Genomic DNA, 7,929 nt, shown 5'->3' with positions numbered 1-7,929 from the left:
CATTTACTGTCGCGCACTCACAGGTTGCAAGATAATCAGTGTTCAAAATTGCCCGGTTAGAATGAAGGGATGGATGGAGAGGTATTCAGATTAGTCAGTCAAGCTGAAGGGGAGGTAGGCGGGATGGGGACAGCTATCAATCTCAATCTGGCTTCAGCGGTTGGAGGGGGAGGATCGTGGTGACCTTTCAACTTTGTTTCTGGAAAGATATGATCCTGAGGAATCTTTGCTGATGTGAAAGCGGTTTTGTACAATGTGTGTGTTTTGATTTAGGAATAGAAAGATGGTTTCTGTAAGGGAGCTCCTCACTGGGGCTTAGTTTTATTGAAGCACAGACTTTTTTTAATCAGCAATCCTGTCTGTGCGTGTACGTGTTCCTGGACACACATCCACTTACCTGCTCACCTATACCACGTCTCATATTCCACCCTTCCCCTCCCTCCCTACCGTCTACCCAGCCAGCCAGGTATGAAAACTAGCTGACACCTGACCAAGGGAATTAATCATCCTTGACCCTGTACCAATTACCCCTCATTACCCACTCTGTGTCCACCTCTCGGGGGAGAGCCGTGTAACAATAGCGCAACATGAAAGTCAGCGGCGTCACAGGACCGAGCCCTAATGGACACTCCTGTGCGGCCGTGTCTCTTCAGGACTCCAGGTCGACTAAACTTCAAGTCCTTGTCACTCTCCAACAGCACACAAAGGAGGCCATTGTTCAGGATCAGGGTCTATGACCTCTTGAGATGAAGTGAAGAGGGCCGCTGGCGATGAGAAGGCAGCCGTTTTGGCAATGGATGATTCAAGGGTTGCGAGAACAAGAAAGTCTAGAGACACTTGATAACAAGATGTTTGGTGACACTTTCTAATGAGACATCCTGTGATATGTGGTGTGTAAGTTGAAACTAATAGCTATATTTGGTAATAATTCAGTCAAAAATACTGTCACTCCTTGAATAAATGAACCTGGGTTTCTCACTTTTTCATAAATCATTGAATCTGCAGTTATCAGTGTTAAGTCATTAATAAAGGGTTTATAAACTATTTCAGCCAGACGGCAGCTGTAGATGTTAAGAAATGTCTGTACATGGATCGTGGTCTGGATTACTCACAGGTCTTTTCCAGGAGGTCAGCCAAAGTGATTTTTACAACCTGGCAATCCAAAATGTGTTCTTCGTGAATTGATCTACTGGAAAGTGCAGTCTTACTGTTGTTTTTGTGACTACCCATCTCTAATATTCTCTTTCTGTCTTGCCAGTTCCCTGTCTGTTTTAAATCACTATCTTAAACACACTTCTGTGTGAGGTATAGGTTTTATTAGTTTTTTTGTTTTCTTTGTATTTTATTAATTTTTCTCATTTAATTCATCTGTATGTGTCTTGTGAATCAACATTTAGGTAGTTGCTGCAGTAATAATTAATGGTAAAATATTTTTGTACCATATTGTACTTTTTATGAACTACAAAAAACAAATGTGGTTGTCGCCTGATGACTTTGCAATCATAACCGAGGCATGATCGAGCTTTCTTAACACACAAAGTACAACCTCAAAAATCAACAACATTGAAATTGCCAGGTTTTCACTCGGCAACACTGATATTGTGGGAACAAAAAAAGAATAACTGGAACAAAGCACACAGAATGTCTTTCACCCGTCGTGGTCATTCAATCTGTGTTCTCCAGCTACCTGTCTGTGTGGAAAAGGCCCCCGTGTTCACTGACCTCTCCTCTTTAAACACAATGAGACAAGAACAATGACCATGGGGGTTAATTACCAACGATTAGAGGCAGAAGTGGCTCTCCTTCACGATGGTTTGTGTAACCCGAGCCCAGGGAGCCGTATCTTGTCTGTCTCCAGATTTCGACATTTAATTCAACTTGTGCATAGAAAATTCAAACATTTGCAACTTAAGCATATTATAATTTGAACGAATGTATGTCAGATCACTGGATTTTCTTTCATTTCCTATCTTCTTTTATTTGTAGGTTACTTTTCCATTTTTTTTTTTTGCTTTTACCTCGATCATATTATATTTTACCAGTGATATCTCAATAAAATTCCCATTGCTCCTTGTTTTCTGGACATTTCACTTAATGCTACTTTACTTAGCAGGTGTAAGGGGTTAATAGACTGGTCCCCTGTGGTTTGTGCAGAAAGCTAATGGGCCTGGCAAAGATGATGAGGTCACTCTCTTACTGCTAAGAAACAATGAGCGATTTACAAGCCAGTAAACCATCCCAATAGTGCTGGCTTACTATTGATAAATAATTTATATTTATACTTTTTATATCCATGGATTGCACTAGATGGAGTTGGATAAATGGTAACAACCAGATGTTGATCAGCATATATTTTCTGATCTAAAATACAAGTGTAAAGGCTGTGAGGATGACTAACTTTTCGTCATGTGGTAGACTGGAGATCACACCATTGATGTACTTGAACAGAGCTGATTTGTTCTAGTAGCTGACATTTCTACTCTTGAAACTTGATCTGCTGCTACAACATCTGTGAGGAACCATCCAAATAAAGCAGGATACACTTTGCCTTCCAGGCTAGCTAACATCCGTGGATCCTGTGAGTGCAGTGTTTTTCCTTGATCTCGAAGCCTATTTTCTGGTGTCAAAGGACACCCATACACTGATGTCCTCAAGATCTATAGACAGATGGGACCATTACAGTCAGAGCCCCTGGCTTTGTTTGGCCTGAGCCTGTGATGAAATATTGATGGAAAAATAGAAATATTTTGCCTGCTGCTCAATGTTGCCCAACTAAAAGGGTTAATGAGTGTGATGACTTCCCAGTCTCCTGTTACAACAAATGGGAGCTCTACCACCCACCAGCATTGACTAGACCGGATTGTGCAGGCTCTACGGGGCTAACAAGAATCGATAACCTTTCTCAATGCTGGATTAAGTTACCCTGTTTTAGTTGCTCTGTAGCTGTGTTTGTGTTGAGTTGCAGGTTGCTAACTTCTTGGTAATTTCCATCAATAATGGGAAAACGTATTGGAACAATTTGGAAATATGAATGCTATATCTTGTTTATTTAATCCACACTAAAACAAAGTGTCAACAGCAAGTTTTTGAGCCTCAGTATGTGTATGACTGGCTGTGATCCAGATCCATGTGGATGGTTAAACAGCAGTGTCAATCTGCTCATTGTTTACACACAGATCCTTTGCCTGCTGTTCAGACCTGTTGAGCCTGACCTGTCTTGTGGCTTTATGCCTATTTGAAGGTGTTACTGAGGGCCTGCTTACAAGCTCACAATGACAATGCTGATATGCTGAGCCGGCAAAATGTGAACCATGTTTACCGTCTTAATTTAGTATGTTAAGCATGCAAACATTTGCTCAGTAGCACTAAACACAAAGTGAGGCTGAGGCTGATGAGATTGTCAGTGGCTTTGCAGGTATTTAGTCAGAAATCAAAGTGTTGGATGAACGTACATTTTGACGGAATGATGGAGTTAGATGAAAAGTCAGGGGCTCGCCAAAGTTTTAACAAGTTGTCCTTCGGGGAACGTGAACAACTTTGCCGAATTTCATCGCAATCCGTTCAATTTATTATCGCCATTTCACTAAAAGACACAAATGTTTACATCTTGGTGGCGATAGAGAAAAAGTCACGGGATCACTGAGGTCATACAGATTTATCCTCTGGGCACCATGAATGTCTATACAAAACTTCACGGCAATCCATCTCGTTGGTTGAGATATTTTAGTCTGGACTAAAGTCATGGACCAACAAACAGACTGAAATCACCATATCTAGAGCCATGCCACGAACCACCTTCACCATTACACCCTCCTCCACTTCCAGCAACAGTAATGCAGCACGCTGATCTCAAATCAATAGATTTATCTCCCTCATTTGGGAGGGACTTGGTTCCTGCCTCCCCCGTTCTGCTCCTCTCCCGGGGGTCTACTGGTGGGCTTTGTTTGCTGGCACACATTCTTTTATGTTCTTCGATCTGTTGGTCTGCGAGGTGGTGAATGGGTGAGGGGCCCATCAGGTTCGGGGAGGCTATCATGGCAGCTTTATCTTCCCCACTCTCAGTGAATCCCTTGGCCGATCTAAATGTTTAATGGCGCTGGTTATTTGGTTGTTATGGCGTGTGTTATGATGAATGGTAATGCAGTTTAGGATTTCTCTGATAGTGCCTGGATTACACCACAGGGCATGCAGGCTGTTTGGGTTGGGTGTTACATTTTGCTTCATTGGTGGGCCTAGCAAGTATATTCTAAAACATAGAATTTTTTTTGTGATCAAATGTTTATTGCGTTTACATCCTTTCAACATACGCACTGTGTCGGTGCAGCTAGACGATATAGTGTAACCACACATATGTATATTTATATGTTGTATGCCTCCACCAACCAGTCATGTTGCAGTTTACATCCATGTCTGTCCAAGTTTTCGTCACTTTATCATTTTATCCTATTAGAAATGTGTGAGAAGTTGTCATAATTAGTATATATGGATTCTTGAGTTAAGGCCAAAAGGAGTTTTGTGAGGTTAGAGTAGCCTTGAACTTTAACCATCAAATACTCATCAGTTCATCCTTGAGTCCAAGTGGATGTTTGTGCCAAATGTGAAGAAGTTGTAGGCGTTCCTGAGATATGGTGTTCATGAGAATGGACCCATTAAATACCCATTGCACTCCATAAGTTCCTAAAGCCTGTCGCAGAGAAGAAGTAGTAATATTAGGACATTTTATACAGCGCCTTCAGGCTGCCACCCTGACAGTGGTAAAGATGTTTTGTGTCCTTTAAATCACAACGTACAGCAACGAATAAAGCTGGCCGAGATCTGTGATGTTTTGTTTGCATGAAATGAGGAAGACTTGTTTTGTTTCATGGGGCTTGTGGATGTATTGCCAACCTAAAGCTGTTCCAGCCGCATACTTTGGTTGAGCATTACTTGCCGCCTTGCACCTCAGTAAGTGAAGGACACAGCAGTAGGCCCCAGACAGGGTTTTATCTTGAAAGTAGATTCAACACCTACAGAGTACATCAAAGATAGATTCCACTTTTAAAATGCCTCCAACCCCAGTAAGCTGTGGGTTTAAAGTGCTGCAAAGAATCACAACACTGCTTTACTTTAGATGAATAAAAAAAAAAACACTGCCCACCTCTGCAGCTCTGCCTGTTGCGTGTGCTTGTATTCCTGTCATGCCTGGTGTTTTGATTTGAACAGCACCTCCTGTCATCGTTAAGAAACCCTTTTTAGTGGCTTGTTGTGTGGTCGCAGCAGAAGAGTTACCTGCAAAACACTTTTTGTCAGCTCACCGTGCCGAGGGCTCACAAACAAGACCATTTAGCTATTATTCCCTCGCAGATACACACAGCAAAATAAACGTTTATCAAGAAAAATAGGCGACTGTGGGAGAGGAGGAAAATAGGACAGGTGGAGAGAGAGGGAGGAAGGAAAGAGGGGGGGGAGGGGTCATAGTGTCCCAGTGGAGAGAAATAGTGGAAAACATCCGTAATTTTCACAGCGGGATCCCATGTAATTGAGTCATTTAAAATACAGATACAGAGCTGAATCAAAGCAAAGTGGCTTGTGGAGGAGGAGGAGGAGGAGACGGCAAAGTAAAATGAAAAAGAGGTAAAAAAAAACAACAACGAGGAAGAAGTGTGTGCCTCTTATTATTGGACAAAGCTGGTCTGTTTATCCTTTTCATCTGTCAATCTTCTCTCTCAAGACAGGATGTTACCTTTGTTCACTCTCCATAATACTCCTGCTTCCTGTTTTCTTTATTCTCTCTCTCAAAATGGATTTTATTTTGCAGTAAATGTACTTTTTTAAATGTTTGTCCATATGTTTTGGTGTTTCATGCTGTGGTTTCTGATGCTGGTGATAGATCTCTGATAATTTGCCCCTACATTTTTTCTTTTACATTTCATGTATTAATATTTGAGATTCAAACTGACCTGAGCATATTCCTGAATTAGTGCAAAAGTTCCGACACACATTAAACACAACTTAACAAAAACATAATTTAACTGCAGTTCGAACAATAAACTGGAAAATGGCAGAATTATATGCACAGTTAAAAGACCAAAACATGCTGGGTACAAGCTAGTGTGTGTGTGTGTGTGTGTGTGTGTGTGTAATATTTTAATTTGTGGGTAATTTTGGCAGAAGTTTTTGTCAAAGACGAATAATTTGTGAAATAAAAAAGACAATATTTCATCGTGAGTCTAACGATGTTATAAGTGGCCAAAGAACTTTTTTAGTAGATTCCCAGAAAAATGTAAGAATAGATCATTGAATAAAATAGTAAAATAACGAGGATCATACAAAAAATGAAAATATAATTAGAATTAAAGAAAGGGATTACAATGTAGTTTTAGAAATGATTTAAAAGATTTGAAATGTATTTTGTCCAGTGTGTTTTTCAAATATGACAGCTATGAATATGTGAGAGCTACCTATTTATTCACTGCTTCCCACTGCATGAACAATGTGTTCATGAATGAAAGCTATGCAGGGATACCTTTGAGGTCTCTCAATGAAACACTATCCGTTTCTTGTATCCTGCCTTTAGAAATGTATGACCATAGCAAAACTGTGGCAATTATCAAGCAATTACAGTTTCATATGGCCCGTTCTTTGGAGATTGAGGAGGAAAAGGAGGCGGTAAAAGCTCAGTCGTTAAAAAGATTAAGTGTGGCAATATTGATGTTCCTTTTTCTAAATGCTTGGGTGTCCAGCTGGGTATGTCTGGGCACTTGCCTGACCACAAAAACGTCACATTTTCTTATACACTTCATTGAAATGAAAAGAAAAGTGGATCAATTATTCGGCACACGTTGATGATTTCTTGAAATTGTTTTTATTCTTGAGAGACCAAATGCTTTGCTGAAGATGCACTCATTTCACGATAGTGATCCCTGGGAACAAGAGTCTATTCTCTGCAAGACAATGACGGGCAGGAAGCTGTGTTTGTGTGTGACACTTGATCAGCCCGCTACGGTAACCACATCGACACACACTTGGTCAACTCTGAGTCAATTCCCACTGCTTGATTGGCAGGACGCCAGAGATCCACACCTGCACTAACTGCCTTTACTTTCTAGCCTGTTTGACCAGATTGGGGCTGAATTCATTGTAGTGTGTGTGTGTGTGTGTGTGTGTGTGTGTGTGTGTGTCTGAATAGCCTGGCTGTATATGACGACCACCACCTGACTTACCCTTTGATACCAGAGCTCTAAAATCATGTCCCAGCCACATTGAATACATTGGACAGCACATGGTAGCAATATGTTTGAATAGCCGGGATCATACTTCAGTCATGCTAAATTGGGGGTCTTCATTTAGAGGTGCCGGTCTGGGAACAGCCTTCAGCTCCCACTTAATTTCCCAGCTTCTTTTTTGAAGGTGATAACATGCCCAGGGGCTGACAAGGAAGGGAAATTGATATCTGTACGGATGTCTGTAAGACGCAGCACGGCAATCTGTTTGTCTCAAGTTCGAGGTCAATCATCCCTGTTCAAGCAGCTGCATGAGCATGCTGCATATATGTAACTATATCGGGAAACGGTTATTTAAGTGTTAAGAAACAGCACATACGTTATCAAGTTTATCACAAGCTTCAGGCTTGTGCATTTACTCATATTGCTTATGCTGTGTTATGTTTTAAAATGATGTTTCTGGCCATAAGAGATCTGACAGATTTGAGACTTTAATATCAGTAGGGAGGCCCCCATGTACATCATTAACAAAATGATCCAAATGCATTGATCCTGAAGAAACGCTTCATCAGTCACTCAGAAATGAACCCTGAAATAACTGACTGTTTCTAACTCTGCTGGACACAATCATTTTAGTCCTTAGGTCGGACTTTGCTCATTGAGGTTTGGATACAATTTATGGAGCAGGAACTGTTTTGCATAAACAGTTTGGAAATTTGCAGCAATT

This window comes from Melanostigma gelatinosum, assembly GCF_949748355.1.
Source record: "Melanostigma gelatinosum genome assembly, chromosome: 18".
Lineage (NCBI taxonomy): Eukaryota > Metazoa > Chordata > Actinopteri > Perciformes > Zoarcidae > Melanostigma > Melanostigma gelatinosum.
Note: the sequence above shows the minus strand (reverse complement) of the source record.